At 41.3% G+C, this 25,963-nt stretch overlaps 1 pseudogene; it reads right to left on the bottom strand.

Annotated features, from left to right (window-relative positions):
• Positions 1-12,656, bottom strand: part of LOC149545840 (disease resistance protein Roq1-like) — a 57,632-nt pseudogene extending 44,976 nt beyond the window's left edge.
• Between the last annotated feature and the right edge of the window lie 13,307 nt (positions 12,657-25,963).

The following is a 25,963-nucleotide window of genomic DNA, read 5'->3' as shown; positions in this document are numbered from 1 at the left end:
ATACATAACAATAAACAAGCATTCACTTAATTGAGAATTAAAGTCAATTGAAAATGTCTCAAGTAAATAGAAAAGCGCAGTTTGGAGACACGTGGTGGATGGAAATGAAGCAACACTACTAAGTAAAAAATATCTGTCTATTCTTCAAATGTACCTTCTTTGTTGATCTCTTCAAGGATAATAATGAGAGTGACAATAAAACTCTTACTTTTCTTTTCTCCTTTTCTTCTTTATAATCAAATTTTCATCTATGATCTATCCCATTTGAGATTATGTAAATGCAATAGTGATTCAATTTACTCTAATGACAATACATATTTTGCTAATCTTAACTAATTTTTGTCCAATGTTTTTGCAAATGCATTTGTGATTTCTGGGTTTAACACCAATTCTTTTGGTCAAATTTCTATGCCAAACCAAACCATGACATCCATCAGACCATCATGTGAAAGTGTGATTACAAATACATCTTAAAGAATTCTCACTATATCTTCAATTACAACTATATCTTCTAGAATTCTCACTGTCATTTTCTAGCATAGGTGGATTAGTTCATGTTAAAGTTGTCAATAATCTTTAAGATGAGTTAAGTGCAAGGAAAAATAAAAGAAGAAATAAATTAATGAACAAAAAAGAGAGGAAAATTATGAACATATAAGAAGATACAACAAAAATATGAAGCACACAATGATGGTTACGAATTCAATTTCATTATAACTTTCAACAAATAGCACAAAAGCAGTGTTTGTTCTAGAAGCTTTCTTTACTATAACCTTAATGTAAACTTTTCAAACATGTAATATGTTCACACACCAAGTTATATACATATAAAATCTTCTATTTTCTACCAAACTCAAATTCATATTCTATTTTCCCCAAAAGAGAGGGACTATAGAGCTAGGGGAGACAACCAAGTAGTCGCCCAAGCTAACTTCGAGCAACTAAGACTTCTAATCCATATGTTAAAATCTGTCAATTTTTTCAATGAAGCGCCATTGGTGAGTGAAGAGCTTAAATCTAACCCTTTAGATTTTCCACATTTACGAAGCTCACTGTAGAACTTGTGGAGTGTGAGGTGGTCTAAAAGTGTCATTTTCAAATGTTCAACCATAACCCATTATGTTCATACCCAGATGAGCACTCATCAAAAATACAGTACTTTTTGTATACATGAACCAATCAAGCTAAAAAATGGTTGAAACTATTAGTACTTGTGTAATTACTATTAGTACATATGCTATCATTTTTCAAACTTTTGTGAACAATAATTGAGAGAATCTATAACAAGAGCTCCAGGAGAGTTTAAGTCCCCATATTATGTTGTAGGTGAAATATATTACAATTTTTTAATAGTATAAAGTATTAAATATAAGTGCAAGGAGGAGATTTTTTTAAGATAAATTATTCTGTATCATGTAATTTTGAGAAAATTAACGTAACAATGTTGAATTAATTTAATATAGCAATGTTAAAAATATAATGTGAATTGATTAATAAGTGTATTGATAATTTGATTTTTATAATGTAATGATGAAAAATTCAAAAAATTAATAATAAATATAAATACCATATATGATTTGATTTGTTGTTGAGTGTAAGGAAAATTATTTACTTGATCTTCAAAAGGAAAAAAATAAAAATTACGACATAGGCCAACTCCTAGATATATTTATTTCAATTGTAAATTATTTGGTGTAGGAGCACCTGAGTAGAAAGGAATACTAGGAGGTTACAAGAGGATAGAATTTGTATTGTGAATTTTATAGTGTTTTCAATGTATTAGGAGTCTATTTGAATCATAAGTAAGGCTATGTGAAGCCATTTGTATGGCATTGTTAATATTGTCTTGTTAAGGTCCTAATTTGGTCAAGAAGGTTAGAATATGAAAGAATGAATAATAAATGGTAAAATGGATGTAAAATAGCTATTAAAATTTATTTTAGGGTAATTGAATGTCCATGCAAATATTTATTAAGTTTGGAGTTAAATTTTCAAATTTGTCACATTGACATAAAAAAATTGTAATGCAAAATTGCACGAAATGCATAAAACATTGTAAAAGGTGCAATTATGTTGTAAAGGGTAGGGTTATTGGTTCAAAGGGTGGTTGGGAAGTTATAAAGTACCCCAACTAGAATAAAATCATTGTATGTTTGTTCCAAACAATGAATGGAAAGATGAAGATCATTTTGAATCAATCAACGTCTTCAAAATGTGTTGTTTTGATTGGTGTTAACTATATTTATGTTGAGTCTAGGTTGTGTATGGACCACTACAGCCTAGAAATATCATACAAAGTGTTTATTGTTTAAATTAAGATGAATAAGCTTCATTTTAGTTTTTTTTTGGAATGATTATGTGGAAAAATGAATAAGTTATGTGTATTTTGGTGAAAGTGGTTGTTTGTAGATTTGAGAATCCCATCATATTGAAGGGTTTGGTATGGAAGCATTTGGAAAAGTTTGAGAACCTAAATGGATTCATTGGAAAGATATGTGAATCCACTTTTATTCCCTTTTGGTTTGAGTCAATTGTATGTAGATTTGGGAAAGCTGTGGACAGTTTAGCAAAAAGATGTTTTTTTATGCCTCCAATGGAGTTGCAAACAATGATTTGTTCTCTCATAATGATTTATACATTGAAATAATTAATGGATAAGATATTATGAAACTATATTCGTATATGGTTACAACTTGATAAACTCATTTTGTGTAATTTGAAATTGTCTTGGGAAAGATATTGGATGCCCTAGGCAATGTCACAAGTTTTGTTTCTCATTTATGATAGTAAAACTGGGCCTTGGTGCAGAGACTATAACTTGAAAATGATTTATTCAGATTGGGCTAAATTGAATGGATATGATTTAGATTTTTTCTTAATTTCAATCAATATTAACTATTTTTAATTGACCCTATGTAGACTACAATGGAAACATAATATGACGAAACAAGCTCTCTTATTTTGGATACACAATACCAAGTACTGTGGAAGTTTACTATTCATATTCCATTTCTAGATAATTGCATCACTAGTTGTCCATTGTGAAGTATTTCCTATTTATCACAAGTTATGGTTTTGTACAATTAATTCTATGTAAATTGTCTTCTCACAAAGATGAGCCATTATAATAGAAAGTTGTATGACTCCCATCTCATAAAGGGTCCATAATATTTGTCGAAAAGCCTAAGGTAGTTGAGGATTGAATTGAAAATCTAAGTTAACTATTACCTCTGGTTTTACTTCCAAGAATTTAAATTTTGAAAGTATGGCCCGTGCAACGGTTAGTCTCGAATAAGTGTTTTAATGTTACAACCTGCAAGTTTCTGGCCGTCAGATCTAAGCAGACCAACGGTTGGCACCATCGTGCTATAAGGGAAATGCACGATATTTATTATAGCGCGATGATGCCCTGACGACACATTGTAGGGGTGGGTCCGGCGTTCTGCTGGTCAGAAAAGGTTCTTGACGCCCTTGGCGCTATGTCGCTATCGCATATTGGCCGAAAAATCTCCATAGCGACATAGCGCCCGGTGAAAATAGTCACGGCGGTGAGTTTCAACGACTGGCGTGATCAGGTCTTGCGACGACGAATCAGGAGGAACCATGTGTGCCAGGTCAGAGTTCCTGTCGGCACGACTAACATAGTCAGGGCTTACATTCACCACCGTCAGATCAGTTCAGATGAACGATAGGCGCCATCGCGCTATGGAGGAGTTGCGCGAGGGTTATGATAGCAACATCGCGCCCTGGTGACACGTGTCAGGTGGGGTCGTGTCTCAAGGCAATGCCAGGTGTATCGACATGGAGGGCGGAAGCACGAAGTATGACAAGTCCCCACAATCGTCGAATTGGGTCGCATCAACAGATGGTGCCATCCCGCTATGGCAGAAATGTGCAGATTTTATCATAGCGACATGGTGACCATCAGCCACATGGATCGATAAGACCAGGTCTCACCAAGGATTGCCAAGTGCCATCCAGAGTGTGGTGCAGTTACAGATATGGGGCCGAGTGGGATGGGTCCGATCACAGATCGTAGAGTACGGCAGGTCGATGGTTTCATGGCGACGGGAAAACAAGTTTAACGGCCCAGAGGTTTCAAAAATGCGGCGAGGCGCCATGGCGCCAACAGAAAACCCACGCATTTTTCGATGGTGACATAGCGCCCAAACGAAAAGTTCACCGTGGCAAGGAATGATCAGACCGGATGGGTCCCAACGGGTACTATGCAAGCGTAGTCAACGTGGAAAATCGGATGGGGACACATGTAAATCTCAGGGCATGCTATAAGTGGGCGCTATGTTGCTATGGGAATTTAACCTCGATTTCTACATAGTGACATGGCGCCTAGCTGACACGTGGTCACTCTACGGATCAGGTCTTGGGTTGCCAGCTAGTGTTTCGTCGAACCAAATAAGGAGGTGCCATATGTACGAGTCAACGCACGGCATATAGTGGGCCTAGTAGTCTCAGCACGAATGGTGAGTCTTTACGATCGTCGGATCCGCAGGGATCTATGACTGGCGCTGTCTGGCTATCGAGACTTACCCAAGAGTTAACGTCGGCGAGATAACGCCCGTGCACCACGTGTCCTGGTGGAACCATATTTCATGTAGCTGGCGCAGTAAGGATTAAGCGATCATCGGACCAATAGGGAAGTGCCACATGTGCTACGGGCCCAGTGATTTAAAAGGGAAAGAGGTTGCAGAATGACGAGTCTCAATGATCGTTGGATCGAGGCCAATCGACGGTAGGCGCCATTGCGCTATGGCGGAGATGTGCGAGGGTTATGTTGGCGACACAGCACCTTGTCGACACGTGTCGTGTCAATGTAGTCTAGGATGGTGGTTGGTGGTTAGTGTAACCGTCACAGTCATGATAGTATTCAAAGTGGCACAGTTAGTCCAATGAAGGGTGGTTAACCATGGGAGGATCTCCAGGTGGCAAAATAAATAAATGCAATTGGCCCACGCGGCCTAGTTGACGCATAAGGAGCTCGATTGACCTTTTGACTTTGACAAATTCATGAACCAGGAAGTGAAGACAATCGATTTTGTCATCTGATCTGATCTCCATGATCAATCTTGACCTACCAGAGTAAATGTAAAACATAGAATGACACTCCATCCATCTGTTGATCCATCTATCAGGTCGGAGCGCAGTTATGGCACCGTTTTTAGTCTTCTGAGGATATTATTGGCAAAAGAGATCAAATTTTTTGGAGATTTTTTCCATGATTGTCTTCCACGAGACTCAATGGCAGTTAGTTGCAGGATCATTTCAGCAGTAAAAGATCTTAGTTACACCTGAACTATAAAGGCAGATTTTGTACATTTTGTAAGGGTCGACTCTTTCTGATTTTCTCGACTACTGCTCGCAGACTTGCAGTGTAAAATCCCTTTGTCTCTGAGCTAGATAAAACATCCTGTATCATCTCTTTCAGCCATCAACGTGTGTGTGTAGTGTTTTGCCTCTCATTGATGTATTGTTGAGATTAGTGGTCTGCATGTTGTATCTATCTTTGGCCTATTGAATAATATACAAGTGAAATCTTCTATTTCTGGTGTTATTCAATTGGTCTCCTGATCTGTATGTGGCTGTTGGCCGATATAAGTCTGAATGAATGTATGACCTTGAATGTTACCCTAGTTCCGTAGTGCATATATGGGTAGAAATGAGTCTGAACACTCTGTTTTGGTGCATCACCGCCTTAGATTAGACTAGGTAGATTTTCTTTAATGCTCTCTTTCTCCCTTTGCCTTCTCAGAATAGATAGGTGCACCCTAACAGTAAGAGGAAGCCGGCCTTCTCCGGAGACTCAACCTCACAGTTCAAGTCCCACAGCTTGGAGGTTGTTTCCATGTTTCACTAGGTCATCCTCGCGCCTAGGCCTTGGACAAGGGTGCAAACGTAAGTGACAACAGTTTTTGGCACGCCCGGTGGGACTCATATTAGAAGATTTCAGGTCTTCTGGTGTCAAGAAGAAAGGACTCTTGAGATAAATGCTGAAGAAGTAGTGCTGGCTTTAGTTTTTGAACCTTTAAGAGGTTGATTCGTCAAGTACTTGTCGACTCTGAACATCAAAAAAGTCTGGTTCCAGGCCAAGTTGCAGTAATTCATGCCTAAGACTAAAACAATGGTGTCTTCTAGAGGTAAATTTCAATATCAAGAGCTTTCTCTTTCAAATTCTAGGAGAGGAAGGACTAGAACTTCATTATCACCAGTTAGGGGTAGAATAATAGTTGATATACTTGTAAGATCTATCTCTACTCCCCTTACTATTCGAACTCAGCCTAGATTGCCATCAACACTCATCAATAGAACACTTGTTTATATGGCACAGCCAAGAGTTCACGCTTTTGCCACCTTTAATGGTGGAAGTCCTCTGTTGGTAGCCCAAAGACATGATATACCAGTATCTGCACTAAAAGGTATACCTGATTTTACTGGTGAAACTTCTATTTCCCCTTTAGAGCATATCCAAGAGGTAGCGAATGTCTGCAATATTCATGGTATTACAGAAGACGATGTTGCTGTCAGACTTCTAGCCTCATCTTTAAAAGGAAAAGAATTACAGTGGTATAGAGGCTTAGCTCATGGTTCCATAACTGATTGGGATGGACTAGGAGCAGGATTATGCAAACATTTTGAGGATAAGAGTGACCATTTGTCACTACTAGAGCAGCTGACTACAATAAAAAGAGCCCCCCATGAATGTATGACTGATTTTAATTACAGATTCCAAAAGACATGGGATAGAATACCTACTATAGTGAAACCTACCCCTGGTAATGCCTTCTTGCATTACCTTAGAGCTTTCAACAGTGACATTGCCACTACAATCCAAACTATGGGAGGAGATACATTACCGAATGCTTATGAGATAGCTATAAAAGCTGAGAACATCCTAATACAAGGAGGAAAGTTGGCTCCAAGGCCTCCTATGCCTTTCTTTCCTGATGTTCCCAACCAACAACCAATAATAGCTCCCCTTCCTACAATTTCTACGTCACAAGCCCTTACTCCAGTTCCCCAAGCTTCCACATCCTCAAATGGAATAGAGGAACTCAAGGAAATGCTCCAAGGTCTAGTGTTGAATACAAATAAAAGAGAGAGGACTCTGGATAAAAAATTGCAAGAGCAGGGGAAGGAATTGAAGGACCAAGGGAAGAGATTAGAGGATAGCTTTTCTCTAATACAAAAAATGAGTAACAAGGTGGTGGCCTTAGAAAGGCAGCAAGCCCAAAGTGGTAAGACGCCCCCCCCCAATTACAACATCAGGCCCCAAGTGGTGGTAGGCCTCCTAATCATTGGAATAGCTCTTTTGATCAGAATAGGCAAAATAGTCATGCTGCTGCTTCAAGCTCAAATCAGAGTAGAGATTTAGTTCCTCAAAATAACTTAGCCCAAGATCAAGAGTTCTGTCCTTCGTGTAACTATTCTTATACCTACTGCCTATGTCAGAAAGCAGAATCTTATTTGGCCCTAACTGTCCAGGAGTCTGCCGTAAAGCAATCACACAAGGAAGAACATCCCAAGGAGGCCTCATATGTTCATAGGTAGGGTGATTGTTCTATTAAGAATCACCAGATGGAGGAGCATTGTAATGTAAACTAGGATTTCGTTGCTCATAACACAAGAAGCAAGAAGAGAGCTATGGAACACACTGCCCCCCTTTCTCCTAAGAAAGCCTCAACTTTGAGTGTTATACCTCATACACAAAAAGCAAATGAGCAGTCAAACACTTCACAACAGCAAAGGCAAGTTCCAAGAAAGGAGGATGCAAGTGATCCCTATGTTGCTCCATCTCAGTCTCTCATGGGTACAGCTCCCAAAGTTTCTACCAAAATTCCTAATGCACCCTTGAGTGTTGTAGAGCAAATGAAGAAAATCAATGTAAGAATTTCCATGTGGGATGCAGTTGCCACCATACCAATGCAGAAAAGGATGCTATAGTAAGAATTGGAAAAGATTGAGCCCAAAGATCAGTCATCTACCATGGAGAGTGACACTAGTTTAGTACAACCATCAGGTGATGTGGAGACAAATAAAAAGGTTAGACCTCCTCCATTCTATGTTTCTCTAATTATAGGGGGCAAGTTAGTCCATAATTGCATCATAGATTCGGGGGCTAGTAGCTCAGTAATGCCTAGGTGTGTTGCTGATGCTTTAGGAATGAAATACGAGCCCATTATTAGGGGTGTGTTACAACTAGATGGGAGTACTGTCAAAACTATAGGCATCGTTAGGAATGTGGAAATGGCCCTACATGCATGCCCTAGTTGTACTGTGATTCAAGACATATCTGTTGCTGAAGTCAAGCCCTATTTTGCCATTTGTCTTTCAAGAGACTTCACTACCCAAATAGGTGGATTCATATCTGCTAATTGGTCTTATATGTCATTTAAGACCAGATATGGGGCCAACGCTTCAATTAGAGCAGAACCTCAAGCCCTTCATCACACTGAACCCTACACTCCCAACTTCATTAATATGAATTGCCCCATTTTGGAGATGGATGAAAATGACATAGTAAATGAGCCTGCCACCTCCATAGTAGAGATTCCTGATTTCTTCTTAGATGAGTGAGAAAATAAATGTCAGTTTGAGCCTATGTCGGAAACTCTTGAGACAGGCCTTAATACATATTGCATAATAGAGAAGGAGGCTCAAGTTCCTGATCTTGTTGGAGCTAATGATGACATAAGTGGAATATGGAATATGTACTTTGATGGATCAAGTAATAGAAATGGAGTAGGGGTTGGTGTTATGTTGATCTCTCTTGCACAAATAAGATACTACATTTCTTTTAGGCTCCAATTCAGTTGTACCAATAATGTGGCCGAGTATGAATCTTTGATCCAAGGTCTCCTACTTGCCCAAAAGAGGCGAATTCAAGCCTTGAAAGTATATGGAGATAGTGAGTTGGTAGTGAAATAAGTGAGAAATCAGAATACCACCAAAAATGGCCTGCTCAAGTCTTACAAACACAGAGTTTGGGATTTGCTTGAGGGTTTCCAAGCATTTAATATCTAGAGCATTAAAAGGAAAGAAAACAAATATGCCGATAGACTTGCAGTAGTGGGTGCATCTTATGATGTGCTAGGGAATCTTGAGGAAGAGAAGAAGCAACAAATAAGGGTGGTAGTAAGGCCTGTTGTTCCTGATAATAATACTCATTGGCAGGTGTTTGAGTCTGATGAGCAGATCGTGAGTTTCTTGCAGAATGAAGTAGAATTTTTAGAAAGAAATCAGTCAAGACTACAAGATTAGTATGGTGATCAGATCATTCACTTTAGTTCCAACAAGTTTCCCAAGGGTCTCATTACCTTGGAGAGTGTGTTTAATCCTGATGATCAGACAAGAGGCAAAGGAATAAATCTAGCTGCAGAAAAGGATGATCATGCTCCAGTTACTATTACTGATGGAAAATCTCTTAACATGGGGAAGGTATGTTCTAAGGTTGAGCAAGAAAATTTCATTCATCTATGTCAAGAATTTAATGATGTGTTTGCTTGGACATATGATGACTTAAAGGGGTTTGACCCTAGTTTGTTTCAGCATACCATAGATTTAGTTGATAGGGTCAAACTAGTAAGGCAAAAATAGAGGCCAGTGAATCCCAAGATTGAACCCTTAATGAGGAAGGAACTATACAAGTTGATTGAAGCTAACATAATTTTTTCTATCAAACACTCATCATGGGTGGCTAACCTGGTCCCTGTAAGGAAGAAGAATGGAGAAATCAGATTGTGTGTGGACATTAGGGATCTTAATCAGGCTTCCCTTAAGGATCACCATCCTCTCCCTTCTATGTAGCAAATTCTATCCAAGGTCAGTGGGTCAAGGAGGTTCTCTTTTCTTGATGGATTTTTTGGTTATAACCAAGTGTTGGTTAAAGAATCTGACAGATATAAGACAACATTTACTACTAAATGGGGCACCTATGCTTATTGCAAGATGCCCATTGGACTAACAAACGCAGGTGCCACATTCCAAAAGGAAATGGAGGTAGCTTTCAAAAGATTAATCGAAAAGTTTGTCTTAGTATACCTTGATGATATAACTGTATATTCCAAGAATGTAAAAGATCATCTTGATCATTTGAGACAGGTATTTCTAAGATGTAGAGAGTTTGGGGTTTCCCTCAACCCAGCCAAGTGTGTCTTTGCTACAAGCCAAGGAAAATTACTCGGACACATTGTATCTAAGGATGGGTTGACCATTGATCCAGAAACAACAAAAGCCATACTTGCCCTTCCTCTCCCTAAACACAAGAAAGGGCTGCAAAGTTTCCTTGGTAGGATAAATGTTGTAAGAAGGTTTATTCCTAATCTTGCCATCATGGTGAAACCCCTCACAGCCATGCTTAAGAAAGATATGGTCTTCTCATGGACCAAGGAGGGGAAGGAGAGTTTTGAAGAAATTAAGGCAGCCATAGCCTCAGCCCCCACTCTCATGAACCCAAATTTTGAGAAATATTTCATCCTCTACACTTAAGGTGGTGAGTCAAGTGTTTTTGCTATCTTGACTCAGACAAATGACAAGAATGAGGAGCAGCCCATAGCCTTCTTTAGTGAAGGACTCAAGGAATATGAAGATAAGTATAGCTTTTTTGAGAAGCAAGCCCTTGCAGTCATCAGAGCTTTGAAGAAATTTAGACACCTCTTATCCCACAATAGGATCCATTTGTTGGTGCCCCATGCGAGTGTAAAAGATTTCTTGTTAAGCCAGGACATCAGTGAAAAGAGAGTTGGATGGATCACTACGGTAATGGAATATGATGTTGAAATTCAAATTACCAAGTTGGTAAGAGGGAGAGGATTATGCAAAGAAATGTTTTCAGGTCAGGATTCAGATGAAGGGACTGCTATGGTAATTGCAAAGCAATAGGAGGAAAGAAATGTTAATGCCCCAAGGAGCTGGATGGATGACATGACGAACTTTTTATCTGAGAATGGATACCCTCAGGGATTGGATAGAGCTAAAAGAAGAAAATACAGACTGCAGCCCATTCCCTATGTTGTGATTGATAATATCCTATTTAGGAGGGATTTTAATGGGACCTTGTTAAGATGTATTAAAGAGGATCAGGTTGAGAGGATGATTAAAGAACTTCATGATGGCCCTGATGGTGGCCACTTCTCTGCAAGAACAACCGCCATGAAGATCATGAGGGCTGGATATTACTGGCCATCTTTGTTCCATGATTGTTATAGGTATGTGAGAAAATGTGAGAGATGTGCTTTTTTCTCAAGCAAATAGAGACTTGCAGCTCTTCCTCTTCACCCCATTTAGGTGGATCAACCCTTCACCCAGTGGGGGTTGGATTTTATAGGCCCCATTAATCCTCCATCTAGTGCAGGTCATAAATGGATCTTGGCTACTACCGATTATTTCACCAAGTGGATAGAGGCAATTGCCTTGAAGGATGCTACAGAGCCATCAGTTGTTGAATTTCTTGATGGAATTGTATCTAGGTTTGGAGCTCCTTCTACTATCATCTCAGATAATACCAAATCCTTTGTTGGAACCTAGATTTGTGCATGGGCAATGAGTCACAATATCTATCTGAGCACATCATCGAATTACTAACCACAAGGCAATGGTTTAGCTGAATCTTCCAACAAAAATATGATCAGAATCATAAGGAGAACGATAGAAGACAATCAGAGGGTCTGGCATAAAAAATTAAGGACCGCTTTGTGGGCTGATAGGATAACACCCAAGAGATCTATTGGGAATTCACCTTTTGTGCTGGTATATGGTAGGGAGGCCAGACTTCCAATCTCGTTGGAATTCCCATCCTTGGAGTTGGCTCATCAGCTAGAATTGGTTGAAAACAGTTCCATGTCAGTGAGAATGGCAGAGTTGATTGAACTAGAAGAAAAGAGAAACAAAGCTATGCAAACCCTGGAGATACACCAGTAGCAGATGAAGAATAGTTTTGATAAGAAGGCAAGGGCCAGTATCTTCAGAGAGGGAGATTTAGTTCTCAAGTGGGACTCAGACAGAGCAAAACCAGGGAGGCACTCCAAATTTGATCCACTATGGAGTGGCCCTTATCTGATCTCCAGTTGCAAACAGACCAATGCGTTCCAGCTAAGTAGGCCAAATGGTGAAATTCTGCCCATTCCAGTCAATGGGATCCATCTGAAGCCCTGTTTCTGAAAAGGTTGTGAATCCATGTACATAGTTAGTTTAGTTGCTTCCTGTTGTTCCTATTTTACAATAAGTGCACGTGCACATGGCTCACTTCTTGAGTTGCCAATTCCCGAAGTTTTGACAAGTCTCAGGTTGCTGAGGAGGTCCCTTTTTTTGTTTTCAAGTCACAAGACAGAGCCAGAGTTCAACATTTCTTTAATGTTTTGATTTCCTCATTAAGGGTTAGGGTTTCTTGCAACTCTTGGTTTCGTAACTTCTGGGCCCTCTTTTCTGACTCCATGGCCCAATGGATCATTCTCAGGCACTGGTCATGCATTGAGCAGGCTCATGCCCCGTGCGAGTCACCAGAAGTGTTACCTCTGGTTTTATCGCCAAGAATTTAAATTTTGAAAGTATGGCTCATGCAATGGTTAGTCTCAAATAAGTGTTTTAATGTTACAACCTACAAGTTTTTGGCCATCAGGTCTAAGTAGACCAACGGTTGGCGCCATCGCGCTATAAGGGAAATGCATGATATTTATTATAGAGCGATGATGCCCTGAAAACACATTGTAGGGGTGCGTCCGGCGTTCTGTGGGTCGAAAAAGGTTCTTGACGCCCTTGGCGCTATGTCACTATCGCATATCGGTTGAAAAATCTCCATAGCGACATAGCACCCGGCGGAAATAGTCACAGTGGCGAGTTTCAATGACCGGTGTGATCAGGTGTTGCAGCGATGGATCAGAAGGAACCACGTGTGCTAGGTCAGAGTTCCTGTCGGCATGGCTAACACAGTCAGGGCTTACGTTCACCACCGTTGGATCAGCTCAGATCAACGATAGGCGCCATCGCGCTATGGAGGAGTTGCGCGAGGGTTATGACAGCGACATCGCGCCCTGGTGACACGTTTCAGGTGGGGCCGTGTCTCAAGGCGATGCCAGGTGTATTGACAGGGAGGGCAGAAGCATGAAGAATGACGAGTCCCCACGATGGTCAGATTGGGTCGCACCAACGGATGGCGCCATCCTGCTATGGCAAAAATGTGCAGATTTTATCATAGTGACATGTTGACCATCCGCCACATGGATCAACAAGACCAGGTCTCACCAAGGATCACCAGGTGTCATCCAGAGTGTGGTACAGTTACAGATATGGCGCCGAGTGGGATGGGTCCGGTCACAGATCACAGAGTACGACAGGTCAGAGGTTTCATGGCGGCGGGAAAACAAGTTTCACAGCTCGGAGGTTTCAAAAATACGGCGAGGCGCCATGGCACCAACGGAAAATGCATGCATTTTTTGATGGCGACATAGCACCCAAACGAAAAGTTCACCGTGGCAAGGAATGATCAGACGGATGGGTCCCAGCGGGTACTGTGCAAGCGCAGTCGATAAGGCGAATCGGATGGGGACACATGTAAATCTTAGAGCACGCTATCAGTGGGCGCTATGGCGCTATGGGAATTTGACTTCAATTTTCGCATAGCAGCATGGCACCTAGCTGACACGTGGTCACTCTATGGATCTGGTCTTGGGTTGCCAGCTAGTGTTTTGTTGAACCAAATAAGGAGGTTCCATATGTACGAGTCAGTGCATGGCGTACAGCGGGCCCAGTAGTCTCAGCACGAATGGCGAGTCTTCATGATCATCGGATCCACAGGGATCTACGACTAGCGTTGTCTCGCTATCGAGACTTACCTGGGAGTTAACGTCGGCGACATAGCGCCCGTGCGCCACATGTCCTGGTGGAACCATATTTCATGCAGCTGGCACAGTAAGGATTAAGCGATCGTCGGACCAATAGGGAAGTGCCACATGTGTCGCAGGCCCAATGATTTATAAGGGAAAGAGGTTTCAGAACGATGAGTCTCCATGATCATTGGATCGAGGCCGATCGACGGTAGGCGCCATCGCGCTATGGCAAAGATGTGCAAGGGTTATTTTGGCAACACAGCGCCTTGTCGACACGTGTCCTGTCGGCGCAGTCTAGGATGGCGGTTGGCAGTTAGTGTAACCGTCACAGTCATGATAGTATTCAAGGTGGCACAGTTAGTCCAATGAAGGGTGGTTAACCATGGGAGGACCTCCAGGTGGCAAAATGAAGAAATGCAATTGGCCCGCGCGGCCTAGTTGACGCATAAGGAGCCCGGTTGACCTTTTGACTTTAACGAATTTATGAACTAGGAAGCGAAGATAGTCAATTTTGTCATGCGATCTGATCTCCATGATCAATCTTGACCTACCGAAGTAAATGTAAAACACAGAATGACACTCCATCCATCCGTTGATCCATCTATCAGGTCGGAGCGCAGTTATGGCACCGTTTTCAGTCTTCTCAGGACATTATTGGTAAAAGAGATCAAATTTTTTGGAGATTTTTTCCATGATTGTCTTCCACGGGACTCAATGGCAGGTAGTTACAGGGTCATTTCAGTAGTAAAAGATCTCAATTACACCTGAACTATAAAGGCAGATTTTGTACATTTTGTAAGGGTCAACTCTTTCTGATTTTTTCGGCTGCTGCTCGCAGACTTGCAATGTAAAATCCCTTTATCTCTGAGCTAGATAAAACATCCTATTTCATCTCTTTCAGCCGTCAATGTGTGTGTGTAGCATTTTGCCTCTCATTGATGTATTGTTGAGATCAGTGGTCTGAATGTTGTATCTATCTTTGGCCTATTGAATAATATACAAGTGAAATCTTCTATTTCTGGTGTTATTCAATTGGTCTCCTGATCTGTATGTGGCTATTGGCCAATATAAGTCTGAATGAATGTATGACCTTGAATGTTACCCTAGTTCCGTAGTGCATATATGGGCAGAAATGAGTCTGAACACTCTATTTTGGTGCATCACCGCCTTAGATTAGACTAGGTAGATTTTCTTTAACGCTCTCTTTCTCCCTTTCCCTTCTCTGAATAGATAGGTGTGCCCTGACAGTAAGAGGAAGCCGGCCTTCTCCGGAGACTCAACCTCGCAGTTCAAGTCCCATAGCTTGGAGGTTGTTTCCATGTTTCACTAGGTCGTCCTCGCGCCTAGGCCTTGGACAAGGGTGCAGACCTAAGTGACAACATTAACCACTCAACTAGTGGCCTCTTACATATTCTATTTTTCTTAGATGAAGGACCAACCTTCCAAAATTTATTTAGGACTTTATACCCAATGCTATTTATACCTAGACAAGATCTTACTAATAAAAATCCTTCCATACTTTCACAAAGCTATAGTTGGAGTTTTGTCTCACTTCATTTCTTGGGATATATATTTTCCCTGCTATTGACCTGCTCTATTTTCTCCATCTCAAGCCCTATATTTTGTTGCTATTGGTCTTCTCTATTTTTTATAGCTTCATAGATGGCTCCCAAAATATGTTTGGGCAAATTTTTTTGACTTGAACTATTCTAGTAATGAAGTGTTGATGGCAAGGATGTGACAATTTTTAGAGTAACTTTCATGAGGTAATAGCCTTATCAACTAGATTAATGATAAATATAATTTAAATTGTAAATATTTATTATTTTTATTACTAAATAATTTTATTCAAAGATTTAATATTTATCTAATAGAGGTTCTCACTATTTACTAAATACTAATATATTAAATGTAATTATAATAAAATAATGTTATATTTTATAAAGATGGTTATTACATGACATTAATTTGATTAATAGTGATTCTATGTTGAGATTATAAAATACTTAATTATAATTAATATTATTTGCATACAGAGATAGATTTGGAATTTTCTTTTGAGTGTGTGGAGGTTTTTTCATCTTCAAGAGTTTATATATAGATTTTGAGTGCAAATTGGGGTGATTTTGAGTTCATTTCTTGTTCAAGATCGATTGAGAGGACTGTTACCTCTGGTTTTACCGCCAAGAATTTAAATTTGAAAGCGTGGCTCGTGCAACGGTTAGTCTCGAATTAGTATTTTAATGTTTTGACCTACAAGTTTTTGGCCGTCAGATCTAAGTGGTACCGATGGTTGGCGCCATCACGCTATAAGGGAAATGCACGATATTTATTATAGTGCGATGACACCCTGACGACACGTTGCAAGGATGGGTCCAACATTTTGCGGGTCAAAAAAGGTTCTTGACACCCTTGGCGCTATGTCGCTATCGCATATCGGCCAAAAAATCTCCATAGCGACATAGCGCCCAACGAAAATAGTCATGACGATGAGTTTCAATGACTAGCAGAATCAGGTGTTGCAGCGACAAATCAGAAGGAACCACATGTGCCAAGTTAGAGTTCCTAGTGGCATGGCTAACACAGTTGGGGCTTACATTCACCACCGTCGGATCAGCTCGGATCAATGGTAAGCGCCATCGTGCTATGGAGGAGTTGCGCGAGGGTTATGACAGTGACATCGCGCCCTGGTGACATGTGTCAGGTGGGGCCGTGTCTCAAGGCAATGCCAGGTGTATCGAAATGGAGGGCAAAAGTACGAGGTACGACGAGTCCTCACGATCGTCTGATTGGGTCGCATCAACGGATGGCACCATCTCGCTATGGCAGAGATGCACAAATTTTATCATGGCAACATTGCAACCATCTGCCATGTGGATCAACAGGACCAAGTCTCATAAAGGATTGCCAGGTGCCATCCAGAGTGCGGTGCAGTTGCAGACATGGCACCGAGTGGGATGGGTCTGGTCATAGATCGCAGAGTACGACAGGTCAGAAGTTTCATTGTGGCGGGCAAACAAGTTTCATAGCCCAGAGGCTTCAAAAAATGGTGAGGTGCCATGGCGCCAATGGAAAACCAATGCTTTTTTCGATGGTGATAGAGCGCCCAAACGAAAGGTTCACCATGGCGAGGAATGATCAGGAAGATGGGTCCCGTCGGTACTCTGCAGTGCAATTTTTTAGTCCAGCGTCAGGATAGCGAATTGGATGGGGACACATGTAAATCTCAGGGCACACTGTCAGTGGGCGCTATGGCACTATGGGAATTTGGTCTCAATTTTTGCATAGCGACATGGCGCCTAGCTGACACGTGGTTGCTCTGCAGATCAGATCTTGGGTTGCCAGCTGGTGTTTCGTCGAACAGCATACAACGGGCCCAATAGTCTCAGCACGAATGGTGAGTCTTCACGATCTTTGGATCCACGAGAATCTACGATTGGTGTTGTCTCGGTATCGAGAACTGCCCAGGAGTTAACGTCAGCGACATAGCACCTGTGCGCCAGGTGTCCTGGCGGGGCCACATTTCATGCCGCCAGTGTAGTCAAATTTAAGTGACCAACAAACCAACAAGGAGACGCCACATATCAGCGGGCCCAGTGAACCAATAGAGCAGGAGGGTTGTGGGAGGTCAAGTTTTGTGACCGTCAGATCTACGAAGATTAGCGGCGGGTGCTATCTCGCCATGGAGAAGCCGCACGAGTTTTATGATAGCAGGTTAGCACCCGTGCATCGTGTGTCCTCGTGGTCCCGAATTTGGAAGCACAGTAAGTAAAACGGTTGGCAGTTGGCAGCTGGCAGTCATTGCAATCATCGCAGTCGACGTGACGGTTAACGTTAGATGGCGCAGTCAGGATGAAACCCTTAGGCGCTATGGCACTATCGAGATCTTCGAAGACATTTCCAATAGCGACACAGCGCCCAGTTGCATGGAAAAGATGGTAAGCACCCAATCAAACATAAGAGACTACCAGGGTGGCAAGATCGAAGGTGTGATTGGCCTGCATGGCCCAGTTGGCTCGTCGAGCCTATTTGACTGATTGATTCTGATGGGTACACAAATCATGAGTGATGAGAAATCCGAGTTTTGCCACAATCTGATAGTGGGATTAATTGCTACCAACTCGGAATGAATGCCAAGCATAGCAAGACACTCCATCCATCAGGGCGATCCATCTACCATGTCAAAGAATGTTGTGGCACCGTTCCTATCTTCTCCAGGCTCTTTCTCATAGGGATATCAGATTTCTTGATATGCAGGCCATGATCAATCAGATCTTTGATTGGATTCTCAGGATAGAAAGTTAATGCCAGTAGGTGAGAAGTGAATGTAATGCAGAAATCTTCAGTTATGCCTAATCTATAAAGGTAATTTGGTAATCTGTTCTTAGGGTCGACTCTTCCTGATTTTATCTGCTACTGCTTGCAGACTTGCAGTGTAAAACCCCTTTGTCTCTGAGCTAGATAAAACATCTTGTATCATCTCTTTCAGCCATCAACGTGTATGTGTATCGTTTTGCCTCTCATTGATGTATTGTTGAGATCAGTGGTCTGCATATTGTATCTATCTTTGGCCTATTGAATAATATACAAGTGAAATCTTCTGTTCCTAGTGTTATTCAGTTGGTCTCCTGATCTGTATGTGGCTGCTGGTCAATATAAGTCTAAATGAATGTATGACTTTGAATGTTACCCTAGTGTCATAGTGCATATATGGGCTGAAATGAGTCTGAACACTCTGTTTTGGTGCATCACCGCCTTAGATTAGACTAGGTAGATTTGCTTTAGTGCTCTCTTTCTCCCTTTCCCTTTTGAGAATAGATAGGTGCACCCTGACAGTAAGAGGAAGCCAGCCTTCTCCAGAGACTCAACCTCACAGTTCAAGTCCCATAGCTTGGAGGTTGTTTCCATGTTTCACTAGGTTGTCCTCGCGCATAGGCCTTGGACAAGGGTGCAAACCTATGTGACAACAGTTTTTGGCATGCCCGGTGGGACTCATATCAGAAGATTTCAGGTCTACTGGTGTCAAGAAGAAAGAATTCTAGAGATAAATGCTGAAGAAGTAGTGCTGGCTTCAGTTTTCAAGCCTTCAAGAGGCTAATTCTTCAAGTACTTGGCGAATCTGAACATCAAAAAGTCAGGTTCCAGACCAAGTTTGTAGTGATTCATTCCCAGGACTGAAACAAGGGCGTCTTCTAGAGGTAAATTTCAATATCAAGAGCTTTCTCTTTCAAATCCTAGGAGAAGAAGGACTAAAACTTCATTATCACCAGTTAGGGGTAGAATAACAGTTGATATACCTGTAAGATCTGTCTCTACTCCCCCTACTGTTCGAACTCAGCCTAGATTGCCATCAAAACTCATCAATAGAACACTTGTTTATATGGCACAGCCAAGAGTTCATGCTTTTGCCACCTTTAATGGTGGAAGTCCTCTGTTGTTAGCCAAAAGACATGGTATACTAGTATCTGCACTAAAAAGTATACCTGATTTTACTGGTGAAACTTCTATTTCCCCTTTAGAGCATATCCAAGAGGTAGCGAATGTTTGCAATATTCATGGTATTACAGAAGATGATGTTGCCGTCAGACTTCTAGCCTCATCCTTAAAAGGAAAAGCATTACAGTGGTATAGAGGCTTTGCTCATGGTTCCATAACTGATTGGGATGGACTAGGAGTAGGATTATGTAAACATTTCGAGGATAAGAGTGACCATTTGTCACTACTAGTGTAGCTGACTACAATAAAAAGAGCCCCCCATGACTGTATGACTGATTTTAATTATAGATTCCAAAAGACATGGGATAGAATACCTACTACAGTGAAACCTACCCCTAGTAATGCCTTCTTGCATTACCTTAGAGCTTTCAACAGTGACATTGCCACTACAATCCAAACTATGGGAGGGGATACATTACCAAATGCTTATGAGACAAGTATAAAAGCTGAGAACATCCTAATACAAGGAGGAAAGTTGGCTCCAAGGCCTCATATGCCTTTCTTTCCTGATGGTCCCAACCACCAACTAGCAATAGCCCCCCTTCCTACGATTTCTACGTCACAAGCCCTTACTCCAGTTCCCCAAGCTTCCACATCCTCAAATGGAAAAGATGAACTCAAGGAAATGCTCCAAGGTCTAGTGCTGAATACAAATAAAAGAGAGAGGACTCTGGATAAAAAATTGCAAGAGTAGGGGAAGGAGTTGAAGGACCAAGGGAAGATATTAGAGGATAGTTTTTCTCTAATACAAAAAATGAGTAACAAGGTGGTGGCCTTAGAAAGGCAGCAAGCCCAAAGTGGCAAGCCCCCCCAATTACAACATTAGGCCCCACATGATGGTAGGCCTCCTAATCATTGGAATAGCTCTTTTGATCAAAATAGGCAAAATAGTCATGTTGTTGCTTCAAGCTCAAATCAGAATAGAGCTTTAGTTCCTCAAAATAACTTAGCCCAAGATGAAGACTTTTGTCCTTCATGTAACTATTCTTATGCCTACTGCCTATGTCAGAAGGTAGAATCTTATTTGGCCCTAATTGCCCAGGAGTCCATAGTAAAGCAATTGTACAAGGAAGATCATCCCAAGGAGGCCTCATATGTTCAGAGGCAGGGTGATTGCTATTTTATGAATCACCAGATGGAGGAGCATTGTAATGTAAACCAGGACTCTGTTTCTCATAACACAAGAAGCAAGAAGAGAGCTATGGAATATACTGCCCCCCTTTCTCCTGAGCAGGCCTCAACTTAAAGTGTTATACCTCATACATAAAAAGAAAATGAGCAGACAAACACTTCACAACAGCAAAGGCAAGGTCCAAGAAAGGAGGATGCAAGTGATCCCTATGCCCCTCATGGGTACAGCTCCGAAAGTTTTTGCCAAAATTCCTAATGCACCCTTTAGTGTAGTGGAGCAAATGAAGAAAACCAAGTAAGCATCTCCATGTGGGATGCAGTTGCCACCATACCAATGCAGAAAAGGATGCTGCAGCAAGAATTGGAAAAGATTGAACCCAAAGATTAGTCACCCACCATGGAGAGTGACACTAGTTTAGTACAACCATCAGGTGATGTGAAGACAAATAAAAAGGTTAGACCTCCTCCATTCTATGTTTCTCTGATTATAGGGGGCAAGTTAGTCCATAATTGCATCATAGATTCGGGGGCTAGTAGCTCAATAATGCCTAGGTATGTTGCTGATGCTTTAGGAATGAAAAATGAGCCCATTATTAGGGATGTGTTACAACTAGATGGGAGTACTATCAAAACCGTAGGCATTCTTAGGAATGTGGAAATGGCCCTACATGCATGCCCTAGTTGTACTGTGATTCAAGACATATCTGTTGCTGAAGTCAAGCCCTATTTTTCCATCTGTCTTTCAAGAGACTTCACTGCCCAAATAGGTGGATTCATATTTGCTGATTGGTCTTATATTTCATTTAAGACCAGATATGGGGCCAATGCTTCAATTAGAGCAGAACCTCAGGCCCTTCATCAAACTGAACCCTACACCCCCAACTTCATTAATATGAATTGCCCTATTTTGGAGATGGAAGAAAATGACATAGTAAATGAGCCTGTCACCTCCATAGTAGAGATTCCTGATTTCTTCTTAGATGAGTGGGCAAATACATGTCATTTTGAGCCTATGTCAAAAAATCTTGAGACAGGCCTTAGTACATATTGCATAATAGAGAAGGAGGCTCAAGTTCCTGATCTTGTTGGAGTTAATGATGACATAAGTGGAATATGGAGTATGTACTTTGATGGCTCAAGGAATAGAAATAGATTAGGGGCTGGTGTTATGTTGATCTCTCCTACACAAATAAGATACTACTTCTCTTTTAGGCTCCAATTCAGTTGTACCAATAATGTGGCCGAGTATGAATCTTTGATCCAAGGTCTCCTACTTGCCCAAAAGAGGGGAATTCAAGCCTTGAAAGTATATAGAGACAGTGATTTGGTAGTGAACCAAGTGAGAAATCAGAATATCACCAAAAATAGCCTGCTCAAGTCTTACAAACACAGAGTCTGGGATTTTCTTGAGGGTTTCCAAGCATTTAATATCCAGAGCAATCCTAGGAAAGAAAACAAATATGTTGATAGACTTGCAGTAGTGGGTGCATCTTATGATGTGCCAAGGAATCTTGAGGAAGAGAAGAAGTAACAAATAAGGGTGGTAGTAAGGCCTACTATTCTTTCTAATAATACTCATTGGCAAGTGTTTGAGTCTGATGAGCAGATTGTGAGTTTCTCGCAGAATGAAGCAGAATTTTCAGAAAAAAATCAGTCATGACTACAAGATCAGTATGGTGATCAGATCATTCACCTCAGTTCCAACAAGTTGCCCAAGGGTCTCATTACCTTGGAGAGTGTCTTTAATCCTGATGATCAGTAAGGAGGCAAAGGAATGAATCTAGCTGCAGAAAAGGATGATCATGCCCCAGTTACAATAACGGATGGAAAATCTCTTAACATGGGGAAGGTATGTTCTGAAGTGGAGCAAGAAAATTTCATTCATTTATGTCAAGAATTTAATGATGTGTTTGCTTGGAAATATGATGACTTAAAGGGGTTTGACCCTAGTTTGTTTCAGCATACCATAGATTTAGTTGATAGGGTCAAACTAGTAAGGCAAAAACAGAGGCCAGTAAATCCCAAGATTGAACCTTTAATGAGGAAGGAACTATCCAAGTTGATTGAAGCTAACATAATTTTTCCTATCAAACACTCATCATGGGTGGCTAACCTGGTCCCTGTAAGGAAGAATGGAGAAATCAGATTGTGTGTGGACTTTAGGGATCTTAATTAGGCTTCCCTTAAGGATCGCCACCCTCTCCCTTCTATGGAGAAAATTCTGTCCAAGGTCAGTGGGTCAAGGAGGTTCTCTTTTCTTGATGGATTTTCTGGTTATAACCAAGTGTTGGTTAAAGAATTTGACAGATATAAGACAGCATTTACTACTAAATGGGGCACCTATGCTTATTGCAAGATGCCATTTGGACTAACAAATGCAGGTGCCACATTCCAAAAGGCAATGGAGGTGGCTTTCAAAAGATTAATCAACAAGTTTGTCTTAGTATACCTTGATGATATAACTGTATATTCTAAGAATGTAAAAGATCATCTTGATCATTTGAGACAAGTATTTCTAAGATGTAGAGAGTTTGGGGTTTCCCTCAACCCAGCCAAGTGTGTCTTTGCTACAAGCCAAGGAAAACTACTAGGACACATTGTATCTAAGGATGGGTTGACCATTGATCCAGAAAGAACAAAAGCAATACTTGCCCTTCCTCTCCCTAAACACAAGAAAGGGCTGAAAAGTTTCTTTGGTAGGATAAATTTTGTAAGAAGGTTTATTCCTAATCTTGCCATCATGGTGAAACCCCTCACAACCATGCTTAAGAAAGATATGGTCTTCTCATGGACCAAGGAGGGAAAGGAGAGTTTTGAAGAAATCAAGGCAGCCATAACATCAGCCCTCACTCTCATGAACACAAATTTTGAGAAAGATTTCATCCTCTACACTTTAGGTAGTGAGTCAAGTGTTTCTGTTGTCTTGACTCAGACAAATGACAAGAATGAGGAGCAGCCCATAGCCTTCTTTAGTGAAGGACTCAAGGAATATGAAGATAAGTATAGCTTTGTTGAGAAGTAAGCCCTTGCAGTCATTAGAGCCTTGAAGAAATTTAGACACCTCTTATCCCACAATAGGATCCATTTGTTGGTGCCCCATGCAAGTGTAAAAGACTTCCTGTTAACCAAGGACATCAGTGAAAAGAGAGCTGGATGGATCACCAGGGTAATGGAATATGATGTTGATATTCAGATTACCAAATTGGTAAGAGGGAGAGGATTATGCAAAGAAATGTTATCAGGTCAGGATTCAGATGAAGGGACTGCTATGGTAATTATAGAGCAGCAGGAGGAAAGAAATGTTAATACCCCAAGGAGTTGGATGGATGACATGAGGAACTTTTTATCAGGGAATGGATACCCTCAAGGATTGGATAGAGCTAAAAGAAGACAATATAGGCTGCAATCCATTCCCTATGTTGTGATTGATGATATCCTATTCAGGAGGGATTTTAATGGGACCCTGTTGAGATGTATTGAAGAGGATCAGGTTGAGAGGATGATTAAAGAACTTCATGATGGCCCTGATGGTGGCCACTTCTCTGCAAGAACAACCGCCATGAAGACCATGAGGGTTGGATATTATTGGTCATCTCTGTTCCATGATTGTTATAGGTATGTGAGAAAATGTGAGGAATGTGCTTTTTTCTCAGGCAAACAGAGACTTGCAGCTCTTCCTCTTCATCCCATTCAGGTGGATCAGCCCTTCACTCAGTGGGGGTTAGATTTTATAGGCCCCATTAATCCTCCATCTAGTGCAGGTCATAAATGGATCTTGGCTGCCACCGATTATTTCACTAGGTGGACAGAGGCAATTGCCTTGAAGGATGCTACAGAGCCATCAGTTGTTGAATTCCTTGATGGAGTTGTATCTAGGTTTGGAGCTGCTTCTACTATCATCTCAGATAATGCCAAATCTTTTGTTGGAACCTAGATTTGTGCATGGGCAATGAGTCACAATATCTATCTGAGCACATCATCAAATTACTACCCCCAGGGTAATGGTTTAGCTAAACCTTCCAACAGAAATATGATCAGAATCATAAGGAGAATGATAGAAGACAATCAGAGGTTCTGGCATAAAAAATTAAGGATTGCTCTGTGGGCTGATAGGATAACACCCAAGAGATCTATTGGGAATTCACCTTTTGTGCTGGTATATGGTAGGGAGGCTAGACTTCCAATCTCGTTGGAATTCCCATCCTTGGAGTTGGCTCATCAGCTGGAATTGGTTGAAAGTAGTTCCATGTCAGTGAGAATGGCAAAATTGATTGAACTAGAAGAAAAGAGAAACAAAGCTATGCAAACCCTAGAGATACACCAGCAACAGATGAAGAAGAGTTTTGATAAGAAGGCAAGGGCCAGAATCTTCAGAGAGGGAGATTTAGTTCTCAAGTGGGACTCGAAAAGAGAAAAACCAGGAAGGCACTCCAAATTTGATCCACTATGGAGTGGCCCTTATCTGATCTCCAGTTGCAAACAGGCCAATCCGTTCTAGCTAAGCAGGCCAAATGGTGAAATTATGCCCATTCCAGTCAATGGGATCCATCTGAAACCTTGTTTCTAAAAAGTTGTAAATCCATGTACATAGTTAGTTTAGTTTCTTCCTGTTTGTTCCTGTTTTGCATTAAGTGCACGTGCATATGGCTCACTCTTGATTCGCTAGTTCCCGAAGTTTTGACAAGTCTTAGGTTGCTGAGGAGGTCATGTTTTTGTTTCCAAGTCATAGAGACAGAGCCAGAGTTCAAGGGTTTTTAATGTTTTGATTTCCTCATTAAGGGTTAGGGTTTCTTGCAACTCTCGGTTCTGTACCTTCCAGGCCCTCTTTTTCGACTCCATGGCCAAATGGATCATTCTTAGGCACTGGTCATGCATTGAGCAGGCTCATGCCCCCTGCGAGTCGCCAGAAGTGTTACCTCAGGTTTTACCGCCAAGAATTTAAATTTGAAAGCGTGGCTCGTGCAACGGTTAGTCTCAAATTAGTATTTAAATGTTTCGACCTGCAAGTTTATGGCCGTCAGATCTAAGCGGTACTGACGGTTTGCGCCATCACGCTATAAGGGAAATGCATGATATTTATTATAGCATGATGACACCCTGAAAACACGTTGCAGGGTTGGGTCCAACATTCCACAAGTCAAAAAAGGTTCTTAACGCCCTTGGCGCTATGTCGCTATCGCATATCGGCTAGAAAATCTCCATAGCGACATAGCGCCCGGCAGAAATAGTCACGACGGTGAGTTCCAACGACGGGCAGAATCAAGTGTTGCGGCAACAAATCAGAAGGAACCACGAGTGCCAGGTCAGAGTTCTTGTTGGCACGGCTAAAACAATCAGGGCTTACGTTCACCACCGTTGGATTAGCTCGGATCAACGGTAAGCGCCATCGTGTTATGGAGGAGTTGCACGAGGGTTATGACAATGACATCGCGCCCTGGTGACAGGTGTCAGGTGGGGCCGTGTCTCAAGGCAATGCTAGGTGTATCGACATGGAGGGCAGA

Source organism: Cupressus sempervirens, chromosome 7 (assembly GCF_028749045.1).
Source record: "Cupressus sempervirens isolate cs-2001-9-10 chromosome 7, ASM2874904v1, whole genome shotgun sequence".
NCBI classification, from domain to species: domain Eukaryota; kingdom Viridiplantae; phylum Streptophyta; class Pinopsida; order Cupressales; family Cupressaceae; genus Cupressus; species Cupressus sempervirens.
This window is presented reverse-complemented; position numbering and strand designations above follow the sequence as displayed.